The sequence below is a fragment of the Amblyomma mixtum genome, chromosome 2 (assembly GCF_055824585.1).
Source record: "Amblyomma mixtum isolate Tamu chromosome 2, ASM5582458v1, whole genome shotgun sequence".
Taxonomy (NCBI): Eukaryota; Metazoa; Arthropoda; class Arachnida; order Ixodida; family Ixodidae; genus Amblyomma; species Amblyomma mixtum.
In genome coordinates, this window is record NC_143013.1 from 207,065,803 (window position 1) to 207,080,813 (window position 15,011).

Sequence of the window (15,011 nt, forward strand, 5' to 3'; positions counted from 1 at the left end):
TGTAGATAATATTGGACGATGTGCAGTCAAAACTAGTCTTTATATCGAAACTGAAATCGTTTGCCGTACTTTTAACCGTAGTGTCCCTTTGTAAATGTTTGCATGTCTTGCATCTAGGTCGAGAGCATGAAGTTACTGTCGGTGGTGGTTTCTTACCGAGCCTAGCATGCACCAGGATGTCCTTCAGGTTTGTGTTGCGTCTGTATGTTACCCTTGGTGCGTCGGGAAATCTTTTCTTGAGACGGTCGTTACCAGTTAAAATGGGGTGGTATTTCCGCAGGATATTGTTTATGTTTGGAAGCGCGTTTGAGTATTTCGTTATAAGTGCAGGAGGTCGTTGACTGTTAGCTTTTGTTCGTTTTTTAAGAACTACATCTCGTTTCAAAGTGGTTGCTCGTTGGAACGCATTATTGAGGGTTGTCTGTGGATGGTTTCTGGTGATTAGTGTGTTTTTTAGCGAGTGTAGGTGTTTCAGGTAGTCGTCGTCGTCGCTACATGTTCTTCTTAGTCTCGTTGCCTGTCCTACGAATATACCTTGTTTGCAGTGTCTTGGATGGTGGCTAGTGAAATCTAAGTATTGTTGTCGGTCAGTGGGCTTCCTGTAAAGTGTGCTTTTGAGCTTGCTATTTTCTAAACGGACAGTGGTGTCAAGGAAATTGACTTGCGTTTTCGAGGAGTTGAAGGTGAATTTAATGCTAGAGTGGCATGAATTGAAATGTGTGACGAATGTCATTAGGGTCTCAGCCCCATGCTCCCATATCATGAAAATGTCGTCTATGTAACGCAGGTATATAAGTGGTTTTTTTAGAAATGAATTGAGAAGTTTAGATTCTAGTAGCCCCATAAAAATGTTCGCGTAGGTGGGGTCGAAGGGAGTGCCCATGCTTGTTCCAAATACTTGAAGGTAGTAAGAAGAATCGAATTCAAAGTAGTTGAGTGTTAGTACCAATTCAAGTAGCGTGGGGTACACTTCAGTTTCGTGCGGGTGAGGACTTTGAGTTAGAATTTTGTAGAGTGCGTCGATACCTTCATTTATGGGAATATTTGTGTACAAAGCGGCGACGTTAATTGTGACAAGTATGCTATCTGCTGGGATAATGGAAGCGTGATTCAGAGACTCTATTATGCGGAGAAAGTGCGGTGTATCCTCGACAAAGGAAGGGAGGTGGGTAGGAATATCTGCAAGATAGTTGTTCAGGAAAATTGATAAGTTCTCTGTGGGCGTGTTATTGTTTGAAACGATAGGTCTGCCGGGGATATCTGCGGTAAACAAGTCTTCTGCGGAAACCTTATGGATTTTGGGAAGTAGGTAAAAGCGTCCTGCCGGTTTGTTTAGCGGATTTAGGAAGTGGTAGTCGGACTGCGTGATTAGTTCCCGTGATAATAAGTTTGCCAGTTTGTTCAGAATCAATTTGCAGAACTCTGAAGTGGGATCTGAATCTAATTTCCTATAATGACAAGGGTTGTTGAGTTGCCTAAAAGCTTCCTTTTTGTATTTTTCGGCCGGCAGGATAACTATGCTACCTCCTTTGTCTGCAGGCTTAATGACTATATCGGTTCTAGAAGCTAAGTGGTTCAGAGTAGCCTGTTCTGTTGGGGTGACGTTTCTGCGTTTTCGAGCTTGCTTTGTTTGGTCTATAATTTCTTTCGAGACAGATTTAATGTACAAGTCTAATTCGGGACTCTGCTGCGCTTCCGGCGTCCATGTGCTTTCGGCTTTAAGAGGGATGGGATTAAGGCTGGTTTCTCACACCACTTTCCTTCCCCACCCCCAGGGCCTTCCTCCTCGGAGCGAAGGCCCTATTTAATCCCTGCCAATGATGAACGCTTTGCCCAGACGAAGACAAGTCCCCTTGTCGAAACGTTGGCTCAAGCAACCTGACGTTTTCCCCTCCCTTGTTCATTTTGGATTCGAACCTCAAAGTATAGTAAATAAGTTGTGAAATGCCAACCAGTTTTACGAACGCCATGTACCCTGAGCACCATAGCCCATGATCAGTGAATAATATACATGACAGAGCGCACTTTATTTTCTCCCAGTGCCAAAGTTTCTGAATATCACAAAGCTTGATAACTGGAGTCATATTCGCAGTGATAGGCATTCCGTGTATGCAATTAAAACAAATTTTCGCATGTATTTGACCACAACACGTTCGGTTTTCGTGGACGCAAGCGCCGAAGAAGGCGGTACTTTGAACGTAGGACTAAGCCACCCGCAGTAGTCCTACTCGCTGATGAGGGAACCATTGCTCCTGATATCTAACCGCAGGTGTCAGCATACGTAATGATGTTGACATTAGGTTCCCGAAGGCAAGTAGTATCAAACGATTTCTCTTGTGCCAGCAATGCGAACTCATATAGCAGACAGAATCAACCCATGCAGCTTCAGCTTTAAAGAAACCTACTGGTTAAGATCTGCGGTGGTGCAGTCAGTGGACGAAAACCATGACAAATGTCCCAACATTCTTCCGCCTTAACTTTCCAGTGGAGAACACAGCTGTTACTCGTTACACTGATGCGTTACACTAATTCAATTTTTCTTTGTGTATATGCAGGTATCTCCGCTCAAGTTGCTGTAGTTTACTTCCATTGTTGCACACCTTCTGAATGTTTGCTTCAATACTCCAACATCACCACTAGGGTAAACCTTGTCAAGTATATATAAAGTATACCTTCCTCCACCTGATCGTTTTAAAGGGCTAGGCAGCACCATGATGACATGAGGAATAAATAACAAGTTTTTTTTTTTCCGGAGGGAAAACGATGGGCGAATGAGATATATTTCCTCGAATGTGCTACTTTTTAAGGCTTATACCGCACTATGCTTAATTGTTCGCTCCCTACTAATTTTACGCTCCGTTACTTACCGCAGACAAGAGCGACGCAGACGAAAACAGCAAATATGACCACAGCTTTCTTCATGATCTCGAAGGAGTTGTGAGCCCAGGCAGCATAAGACTGAAAATTCGGTAAAGGTACACGACACTGTGCAAATGAACTCGTGACACCCCCAGAAACTTCAAGTTTCTACGATTTCTACGCCGCTCTTCGTCAGTGCAGTGCCATTAGCCAGATGGGAAGGTGTAGCAACTCGAGTAGTGACACCGAACTTGGCGCTGCGGTCAGAGCCCTGCTGCTTTCGCGCTTACCGTCTGCTACTTGAGTCAGCCTGTGAGTGCTGAGGTATACAGCGTTTACGGAAATAAACCTCAGCATTGTGATTATTTACTGGATTAGACAGTGGAACGATAACTTGTTTCTTGCACAAACAGAACCAGAGAATGATGCATTTATGACTTCTACTAACACTTAAACCGTGCGGTGCGATACACTTAGAACAGGAATAATTCCCGCCGTCGTTCTTGTTTATTTCGCCCCAATCAGGTAGGATTCAAATAACGATTGCACATAGTCGTGTGCACGTAGAAGTACCGCATCATCCTTGACCAAAGTTTGAGCGTTTCTGAAGAGGCTAAAGCCAGCAAAGGTACCACTTCCTTTCTACCAATTCTAAATCAAGACTAACATGCTATTCAAGGCGCTATGACTTCTCTGTTTCTGGTGCCAAGGGACGCAGAACTGTTTCTGACTTGGAATGCTCGAGCTTCAGACTGCTAAGATATATGCTGGGTTAATTGGGTGTCAAAAGTAATACAAATATTTTTGCGCCAAGACAAGACACAAGAAAGAATACAACGCGTGCTGTCTTCTTTCTTGTGTGTTGCCCTGGTGCAGAAATTAGTTACAATGTATAAAATATTAAAGCCGGGCTCAGTGATGTGCGAGCGACACTTAACGAGAAGTCGGCAGTGTCTCATCAGAAACAACGCAGGACGCTAGCGTTAGCAGACACAAATTCTTAGAGATGCCATACACGCCCTTTGCTATCCAGGCACTAAACTATCACACACGAAGAGAACAAATGCAGCGCGTGCAATCCCACGTATGTGGGAGGCTACGAACGCGTGCTGGAATTCAGCATCGAATGCATCACATAAACGGCACTGCCCGTTCCAAAATGATCAAATGTTGTAACATATACAGCGAGTCTCTCTGTTGTCATCTTGCGAGAATATTGTGCGTTCACAAGCGGATGAAATATACTGCTCTACCTTCTCTTTTATAGACATTTTGCTTTTCTCCTTTGCTTTACCGCACTTTAAATCAGCAATGGTTCGTAGCAAAGCTTTTGTTGTTTATGTGGCAATTGTTGCAAGCTAACTACCACACGCGCAAGCGCCCTTCTTTCCATCGTCCTGTACGGCCTAATACCACTTGACAGGAGGAGCAGCGGCGGATGCTCACATCCTCGCGAAGGGGTCTCAGCGAACCGTTTTCCCGCTTCCTAATGTCACATGAAAGGCAGGAGTTCAAGTCTCTCGCAGGGCGGCCGAAACTGGCTGCTCCTGTTGTATCATTATATGCCACCATCGCACTCGCTGCTTCGGTTGCTAGATGACGGCTGATGCGACGCCGCCACATTCTGGGCTAACTCTCGGCCTCAATGACGGTCGCCAAAGGAATTGCGTGTAATAGGGCTAGTATGGTTAATCAGTGCATAATAAGGTGCGCATGAGTCAGCCATGGCTTCTTTGCAGCTTACCAAACTACCCATTTTTTGTAACAAATTGTTAGGCGCGTTTCTATTTTGTATTTCAGTTGCCATCGAAAAAAAATTTGACCTTCAATGTGAATAGTAGAAATAAACTAGCTCAGAAAGGAGCAAACACCGCTGGCAAGACAAACACCCTCGTGTAAGTTGGACGCGGGAAAAGTGCGCGGGTTGCGTATTGTCGCTGCTTTCGCCGTATTTTCTGAGGTCATCACCCATCCAGCCAATCTACAAGTTATGAAGGTACACAATTCACAGGCTTCACTGGTTGATGCCAATTAAATGTTTTCAGCGGGAAAATGTTTTCTAGCTTAAATTATGATCAGGAACTTGATGAAAACGAAGCATAAAGAACTGTGCAGAATATTTACATCTCAATTAATTTTTACCGGCTACACAATAAGGATCTGAACTCCATCCTGTCACATGTATAAAACGGTCCAGCATGTTCTTAAGTTTTCTAACTTTTTACCAGTCAGTAGTAAATATTTATAATATAATAGGCTTGACAGGATTATTCTTGAGTGTACTACTTTTGAAAGAGAGAAAAATGTTGATGTATCGGGAAACACTGCAACATATTCAGTGTTTTGTACACCAAGAAGCGCATGTACGATATTTAGCGCCAGAACTCAATAAGGCATTCCGTACAGTGCTTAATCATAAAAAATGGCGTAATGGGGCCAGAAAATAATTTTGCGCACATGGCCAGAATTTCTGCAATTTTGGAGCGAAATTTTTAAAGCCCGCGGCTGCACTTACTCATTATGATAACGTCAAATGGACGTTCGCTTACAGATTAGCTTATTTACATATTCAACCTGTCAAATTGCAAGACGGATCGGCGAAGGACAGGAGAGCTGACAAAAATAAAAATTCCTTGTTCGTTCCACCTTAAAATCCCCATATGTTGATCATTATTCCTGTTTACAAGTACATTTTGGTGTATCTGGAAGACTCTACGCAACACCCTTAACAGGCAGGGTCTAAACGTTTATTTAGGACGCCCAAATAAAAAAAAAACTCCGTAGTTGACCTTGTTTTCGACAGTAAAATTAAGTTTAGGTCGCGTTGAAGACTGAGGACACAGAGTGTGACCGGGTGGCATAAAACATTGTTTCTCCTATTTGTTTTTAACTAACTGTTTTTACACGAGCTTCCCACATTTGAAGTAGGGGAAAACTACGAGAAAGCCCTCTGTAGTTGTAAAGATGAGGAAATAGAAAAACAAATAATATCAAATTTATTTGCTGGTTTAGTTTATTAGGAAGAAGTGCTTCTGCTTCGAATTTAATCTTTATTAATCTTAACGCTGTGGTTGCCCTGTTGCCCAAACTCTTCATTACTCAATGAACCTTTTTTTCGCGAGTAAGTGTGCTCAAGCACAACTGTGTAAGAGAAAGAGTGTGTATGGAGTCCGCCTGCGGTGGTTTCAGCATCACATAGGTTTGGCTCAGTCTTACTAGAACCGTCCTGAATAAATGGCCCTTGTTGCAGTGAGACAAATCGTCTTGAATGGCCAGAAAAGTATAAAAAAACGACGGAATCGCGAGAATCAAGTTGTCTCCCACTCACCTTGCAGAAAAAACGCTGGGTTGAACGCTTGGTAAACTGCTCTGGTCGGGACTCCTTTTTATTTCATACGGGCATCCCTTCTCTATAGTACCGCAAAAGTAAAAATGTACACTTAAGAACGTCAGCCAGAGTTTTCACCCTGTGAAGACTTCAGAGCTGCGCATCCGCTCGTAAAAACATTGTGAAAAAACTAAGGCACTTCCCTGTCTTTCATTCAGGCGGACGTTGATTCTGATTGCTTTTGTTTCAGCCGGGGAAAACAAACATTTTTATAGCTAGCCGCTGAAGTTATAAACGCAGCGAGACCACACAATTACACAGATTCGGTGGCGAATCGGTCAGTTCTGTTTAAGGTCACATCGATAAAATGGTCTTAAAATCTGGAATGTTTTCGACGATATAGGATCAGCTATAGAACGCTGCAGGTCAAAGGCCGGTTGCTAAAATGCACTTATGTTTCAAAACTCTGTTTTTAAACGTTTCTTTTCTAATGTCGAAGGACAGGGTGTTATCGAATGGCGACTACATTTTGAGGATTAGGCTCAAATATTCCTATAACAGGAAATAATGATGTAAAGGGCAATCAAATTGAAAGTGATTGAAAGACAAAAATTTATGCCCAGAAGAGAACGACCCTCACAGATTCGCATTTTATTGCACACCGCAGTGGCGGTTAAACTGAGAGTGCTCGAGGTATAATTTAAAAATGAACTAATATTTAATCAGATTCCTGATATACATTTCCAAGCCTTTAATTCGGCAGCAGTGTGATGACCACTCGTCAGAATGGAGCAAAGGTATTCATTTCAAATTTATAATGTTTCTATGAAGACATTCGCTTTTAAGGTTATTCCAGGTCAACTAATGCCGGCATTATTGTCGGCCCCACAGAGTTGTATAAAAGCATTATTATAGTGACACGTTAGTAAGTGGTCTCCCAGCATTTTGTTTTGTGTGGGTGAGGGGGGTACCAAAATTATCTTTGTGTTTGTTGACGCCTTAACTTCGCAGCTGATACCGAAAAACTGTGTAAAAGAATATTTAAAGACCTAATTTCTCATATGCCACCATGACAGTTGCATTAAAATACATTGCGCTTTCATAGATAGCAACTTCAAGTGAGTTTCATGAATTCCTATTTTATTACACAGTGTAAAACTGGACAAATTTATAGGCATGGTAATGTTTAAAAAACAAACGTTAGTTTTTGCAGTACCTAATCAAGCTACCTTCTCTTATTCCGCAGAAGATGAGGAAGCCGCAAAAAAAATCGCACCCAATCCACGCCTAAAATGAAGCTATAAGCTAAAAAAAGTGCTTTTACCTGCATATTTAGTTCTCCAGTCAGTAATGAGATGATTCTACCAGAATTATGGAGGACCGTACCTTAATTACTTAGTTCAAATTAATTTATTTAAAATGTATTGAGAATACAGTTTCGTTGTTAGGTAGAAAATCATTTTTAAAGCAAAGCAAGATTTCCTACCACAGTGTAACATCGTTTTCGTTCTTCACTGTAAAACGTAAAATAAATTTCTCGCATAGAAGAAATTTTTGTGGCCAAGATTCAAGAAATGAATCCTTTTTGTTTGGGCTATGCAACACTGTATCGTTTAAATTTTGACTAACACCTCCACGTCATGTGACAAACGGCCAAATATGCAGCTGAAGACAATTCTTTCCAAAGTATCAGGTATCCGTTTCTTTCAGTAGTGTTCAGAACCTTTTAGTTGGTTTCTTATCACACGTGTAAATAATGAATGTAGCTGTAATACAATGTAGTTGTAATACAATATCACTAAAATAATTGAGAATTCTACAAATTGACTTTTCGCTCGACCTGTGCTATTCAAATTGTAAGGGAGGTTCGTATATTTGCAAGGGCAATGTTTTTGAATTATCAGAAGCTCTTTTTCGACGAAAGGCAAAAAATTTGAAAAACTGTGTTATTACTCTACAGAGCACGAAGCATTTTTTGCCCAATAAAGAAGCCAGGAGAGTGCAGTGCGCAGTGGCGATATGGAATATGATATTTTTAAAGAAAACTGACATAATTGTGCTCAAGCCTTGAATCATTTGCTGGTCAATGACGCTATATTGGAACGCTTGGACGTATGCATTTGTGTTAGTGCCTGTGTTCGTAAGAGCGGCGCAACTGCATAATCGGCGGTAAAGTGTTCACCACATTTAGAAACAAAACACCTACCCTTCATGATAGCGTTTCTAGCGGCGTAATGTTACGACGGGTGTTAGTCACTTGAGTCCAGTGGCAATGGCGGCAAGCTCGTAAGGAGATTGAATATAATTGGCGAGAATGGTAGGTAGTCTCCAATGTGCAACGAACGGCAGGCATGAAAACAATGGCCACAGAAGTAGTCAGTGAAACTCTCTGCCATTGCACATGATCATGCCATCGTTATCAAAAGAACCCTATTGCAGTTTAAGTGCAGACTGACTCTTCCGCGACATCGAGGGCTATCTCAAAAAGGGTGTCGTTGTAAACTAACGCATTCAAACACTTGAGTTTGAGAGTGTTAAGTAATGGCCGTATTTCGCCATGTCCCGGGGAATCTAGCGATATCTCATTCCACCTAACTTCATATCTTGCCATTGCAGCCTTGATTAATTTTAACTACATTACTTTAACCATGCACTACATGTTGATGCAACTGCACTCAAATATATGAAACTTCCGAAGACGACACACTTACTGACGTTAGTCAAACAATGTAGAAATTGCTACTATACTGAGGATGTTCCTAAATAACAGTAACTTCTGAATAAAAAGCCCTTGCGGAGCTGGGTGAACAGATGCTTTTTATTAGGTCACTTTACTCAGTGAATCGCAGAATTAAGCTTTCCAAGCTGTTTGAGAAGCTAGGCTTTTGCCTTAATTACTTCTTTAGGCGAGGAATTTTTTTTCAGAATTTGGCCTCAGTGCGTTCATTAAAGAATTCAGGTCTTCTGGCTCTAACGAATGCCTGCAGAAAAAATTAGACGTACTGCGACTTCTCCGCATAATAACGCAGCAGGTGGTTACAGGTTACAAGCACCTTCATCCACCATTCCCTGCTTCTTTCGCACTCTATGGTGCCCAGTGAACGCACTTCCTTAACTCCTACGCGAGATGGTCGCCTTCGTGCCGTCGACAGCGTCAGAAATGCCGGTCGCCTTAACACTCTTTGGCACCACTCGGCCGACCACAAACACCAACAACCAAAACCCAGTCGCGCACACAGAAGAGATTCCGTCTTGAGTCGTCCAGTGGGCGGCATTTCATGGCTGCCGTAGGCCATCCACTCGGCATAGGACCGTTGAAACTTCTTTCTGAATGGGTGGTCTACACGTGCGTTGAGCTGCTGCAGCATGCTCGTCATGCTGGCTGCCGTTAAAGACTTTTATTTCGTTTATTGAACCCTCAAGGCCAAAGGCATTAAAGAGAGGAGTGGTCACAAAAACAAGAAAATACATAAACAGATGCAACACATGATACAAAACAAAGTATTATCATATTCCTGTTATACAATGTTAGTTAGTGCAGAACGAAAATGCTGGTTATCACTTATGTCGACGATATCTGCGGGAAGGCGGTTCCATTCGCGTGATGTACGAGGCAAGAAAGACTGAAATGCAGTTACAGTGTTACACGTTTCAATGCCAACTTTGTGACGACGATCAATGCGCTTTGACACGTATCTGGGGGACGAAATGAGGGCATCCTGCGCCGGGATGTTTACCTTTTCAGTTCGCACTGAACTGGCTTGTTTCTTTTCGAATGCTTATTAAATGTTTTTTTTAAGAAAAAGAGCGCAGCAAAAAGCTAATTGTACGGAAGTACTGGTTATAAGAAATCATTTAGTGCGTTAAGCTCTAAACGAGCCGTTCCCGAGCCATGCGCACCGATTTTTCTTGTGGTTTATATAGCCTACATCATTAACGCAAGTTCACTAATTAATTTGAACACCACTGTTTTAAACTTCTTTTCTATACTTTTCATGACCCCTCGAATTTGCCGTTTCAGATTTATTGTCTTACCCTTACCCTCCGGATAAAGACGCTTCTTTTGGAAAGACCTGACGTGCGGACACTGATTGCATTTATTTAATTATTCATTCTGTTTATCGTCATTATTTTTCTAAAGCGTAAATCACCTCCTAGGGAACTGGTACAGGCTATTTAGTAGTCATCAATCAATGCCACGATCGACAACATGATACACTACATTTTCACGAAAAGAGGGAAGTGCATAAAAAGTAAAATGGCAGACACGGAGTCAACAGCTGTTCTTCTGGAAGCCACACATCGGACAACGCGCAAGAGTGCCTAACTTCGCCGTCTTCCGGGTGACACCTTAGGTGATTCTTGCTTTTAAAATTACACAGAATATGTTTCGGCTGAAAGTATTCGCATCAATGGACTTGCTATGAGCTCTTCAACATTGGTCTTTTTTTCACTTTTTTTTAGGAAGGCGGTGTCTGGAACAAAGCAGCATTGCATTTTCCAACCAGAAACCTTCTGTGAAGCATCGCAGTAACTCGGGTTAGTTCGGAGGAGCACCGCGCAAGCTGCACCCAATGGCAGGAAGCTTGGGTAAGTTCGTAGGAGCATGGAGCCCGCCGTAGCTAATGGGAGGGTGACCTTGGGGGTGTCCTTTGCCAAACCTAGCATAAAAGTAGCCCAAGCAGAAATAAAAAAAAATATTGCCAGGTCTGGGTTTCGCACCCACGGCGGTGCGAACAAATCGGCTTTGTCATGGACAATACTTTCTTCTGTGATGTCGAAGTCATCATGATAGACCTATCAAAGAAAAATTGCATTGAACATTTAATATCTGCACTAAGCAGTACCACTGCTTTCTTATGGAACATTAAAGTTGCACTAGTTGGCAGGGTCGCATTCAGGGGTGGTGGTGTTTGGGGGGTCGCATTTCACCAAGTGATAAATTTGACATCGAAGATGTAGGCTGAACCTCATTTTTTTGTCCTCAAAAAGTCTTAAATACAAATACATGGCTCAAATCTTACCGCCCCCTCCAAAAGTGACCCACACAACAGCACTTGCTAGTTTGGTGACTTCTATTAGTGCAGCTAGTACGAAAACCAATGTCAAAGGGCACCAAAAAAAGTTTTTCAAGGCTAGGTGTTGTAAGTGAGAAAATACAAATGTTTTATTCTTTTGAGATGGAGCAATTATTGCTGTATGGGTGCGGAATTTCAGTACGAGGGAGGCGGATTGTTTCTTACGTGGTGGAATACCCCAATTCGCTGCCTGTACTGGCGAACTAGGACTGAGCGTGCACTAATATAAACAAGCGGGCACATTTCGACCTCGTGAAATGCGGCCGCCTCTGCTAGGCATGCGGCTACTACACACCGAGGTCGGCTGTTAAGACTGAGCCATTGACATGCTTTATGCACTACTGTCATGCTGTATTTATCTTTCAACTATAATGTGCCGAAAACATTGCAGTCTTGGACCCTCCCGTGCAAGCCGAGTCGTGCTACCCCTTGCCTTCTACATTCACGCGATATTTGGTAAAGTACAGAGGTGATCACGCGTGTGTAGAACACTCGTGCGAAGGTCTGCGAAAGAAAAAGGAACCGAAATTTTAAAGTCACTGCATAGCTCTAGGGTAAAACCTTGTATTCGAGCGCAGCCGGAAAGACGTCAAAAGTGTTCAGGCGCAAGCACTTTGTCCCTAAAAAAACAGTGACTCTAGCGTGCTCGCCTGTGTACATAAAAGATATGTGCAACGATTCACGCAATATATCCGCAAAAACGTATCAGTCTGTGTAAGTAGCCTGCGCGCGGATATCATCATCGCCTAATAAATAATAAAGTTCAAGTGAGAAATGAAGTGACTTGATACCCGAAATAAAAAGCGCCCGAAAAGCGGGACAAAATATCATTGAAATAAACGACGCTCTTCTTTCGTAAATAATCAGCCAACTAGACTAGCAATCCTCCCTTTTTCTATGTATTGAGGTTGTATGCACCTACCGATAATCTCAGAAAAGTCAAATCAACTCTAGCAAAGATTTCTGTCGCCTTCAGCTGGTGGACCAGGTAGCCGCTTTCAAATTCCTTTCAATTTGACTACAAGATTGTGGTACCTCAATACTATCAGGCATTTTGATGACATTACCATTACGGTGCCACACAGGGGCAGTGAGACAGACGTCGCTTGCAAACACGCTAGTTATTCTTTGTTCAATGTAACCAAAATTGCCAAATATGGTCGACAGAGGCTGTAGCCTAAAAACGCCGATGATTTTTAAAAGCATGGCCGTAGCGGCATGGGGCAATCCTCAGGAACTGGCTCTTTTTTTGTTTACGCTAAGTAAATTGAAATGTCGCATAAAATTTTCAATTATATTTTTTGATTTTCATGGATAGCATTGCGCGTAAATTTGCCGTTATGTGTTGCTTGTTTCACCGGAGTTGACATGCATGGCGGAATCCGGCTAACCCTATTGGAAAAAAAGGCAATGATGTAAATATTGGAAACCAACACTGGAAACCTTGGTGGATTATGGTAATGGAAAATGCGTTGGAATGACTGGGCATGTTGGAATGACTGGGCATGTTGGAATGACTGGGCATGTTGGAATGACTGGGGCAGGTTGGAATGACTGGGCATGTTGGAATGACTGGGCATGTTGGAATGACTCGGCAGGTTGGAATGCTGGGCAGGTTGGAATGACTGGGCATGTTGGAATGACTGGGCAGGTTGGAATGACTGGGCAGGTTGGAATGACTGGGCATGTTGGAATGACTGGGGCAGGTTGCAATGACTGGGCAGGTTGGAATGCCTGGGCATGTTGGAATGACTGGGCATGTTGGAATGACTGGGAGATGTTGGGGCAGGGGCCATGCAGCAATGTTATGTCTGTCGCAATGAGACAGCAAATTTCAAAATAGATGAAGCTCCTACAGCCAGTTTTATTTTGTGTTCATGCTCCTCTTGCTCTTCTTTAGCCACTTGTCAATGCAGCTGGGCCCCATGAAACAGCCTTGTTGATGTACCACCGGTGCATGAGGGCGTGGGAAAACTGGGCGATGCACTCTGCAGAAAAGATTGAAATGAAAGAATTAGGATCCACAAGTTTTTATTCTTGCCAGTATTAGAGTGCTAAAAAAGTAAACTCCGTATTGTGGCCACAGGAATAAAGTGAGCCTAAATCAAGAACCACTGAAGCTATTCGCACTCAAAAAGAAAAATAATTTGAGGTTCTTATTCAATATATCATATGCTCGTCATTAAGTACCATCATCAGCAGCATAACTATAGTCGGATAAAACTTAAGTCTGCAGTGAAGCTCCGCCCACATTCAGCCTCCGCGCACAGAATTCCTCCACGACAAAAACATAGTCCGCTGCTTAAACGTTTCTTGTTACCTAAACAAGAAGTTTTATCGAAAGAGAAAAATTATGAGCTCTAGAATTTCCATATATGGATTGTCTGATATAGTCAAACATTAAAAAGCTGATTTTGTTTACAGTTGCGATTGGGCAGCGAAGTAATACAAGACGCCGCGAACCGCGACCCAGTGTTAGCAACTGCTGTTTTTTTAAGTTGTATCCTACTATAGCACCACTGCAAGACAAAGGCCTCTCCTATATCCCTAAACATAAGCCTGACGTGTGCCATAATGAGCAAAATAAAAAAGCCATCGTTTTTTGTCCTCTGAAGGCTTTTAGTGGGGTATTAATAAGAGGGACAATATAAAGGTAACATCAGAAGGGTGACTGCAGTAGCACAGCTGAGATGTCGCAGACGATACACTACGAAAAGAGGCATACAATCCATTGATACATCAGTTGCAAAAAATAAAAACAGCAGCAAAGAAAAGGTAAAACAAACCAGTGTCAATGCTCCAAGCGATATCACTTATTTCCATAATTTTGAGGGACCACATGCAATGAAAATGTGGTGAGGTAGAGTCACAAGCGAAGGCCATTCTGTTCTCGATTTAATTATTACTAACTCTATGCAGCTGAATGCTTTTTCTGGTGTTTTATCTTGTTGTGTTAGTGACCATCTTCCTGTGTTTTCTTGCATTGAGAACGCTAGTACAATAGGAAGTAAGTCCACATCAATCACATACCAAGCTATTACAGAATCATCATTGAAATCCTTTAGGGATGCGCTCATGAAAGTATATTGGAGTAAGATAGCTGAACTTCATAATGCAAATGTTGCCTATAATACGTTTGTCGATTGCTTTAAACAGATATATCACGACTGCTTTCCTCTTGTAACACGTGCGAAAAGTCGCAGAATCCGCAAGCCATCCCTGTTGAAAATTCCAGCAAAAGTCAAGTTGGAGAAAACGGTGGGCCGAATGGAAGTGTTGGTTTCCATGTTGGAGAAAACGGTGGGCTGATTGGAAGTGTTGGTTTCCACGCTGGGTGCTGTTGGAGCGAATGGGAGAGATGTTGGATGCACTAATGGCGACTTTGGGCCACCCTGGATTGAGTGGAAATTGTGGTGGCTGCACTGGCACTTCCAGTAAACAATATTGGGCTGAATGGAAACCACGCTGGACACTTCAGTGAACACGGTGGGACGGGATGGGCTTGGTGGTATCCATCGTGATTATCTCGGTGGGCCTGGCAGGCAACACTGGACTATGTGGAAACCACGGTGGGAGCCTATGGATGTGTACAGTCGCGAGCAAAAAATATTAGCACAGATCACTGGCGATCAGAATTCGTATATCTCACCACGCGGCGCTGCGGTAGGCAGAACTGCCTAACGGGCCGTTTCCATGTTTGCAGCCTACGGGGGGGGGGGGGGGGGGGCAGGAAGTAAGCTTTATCA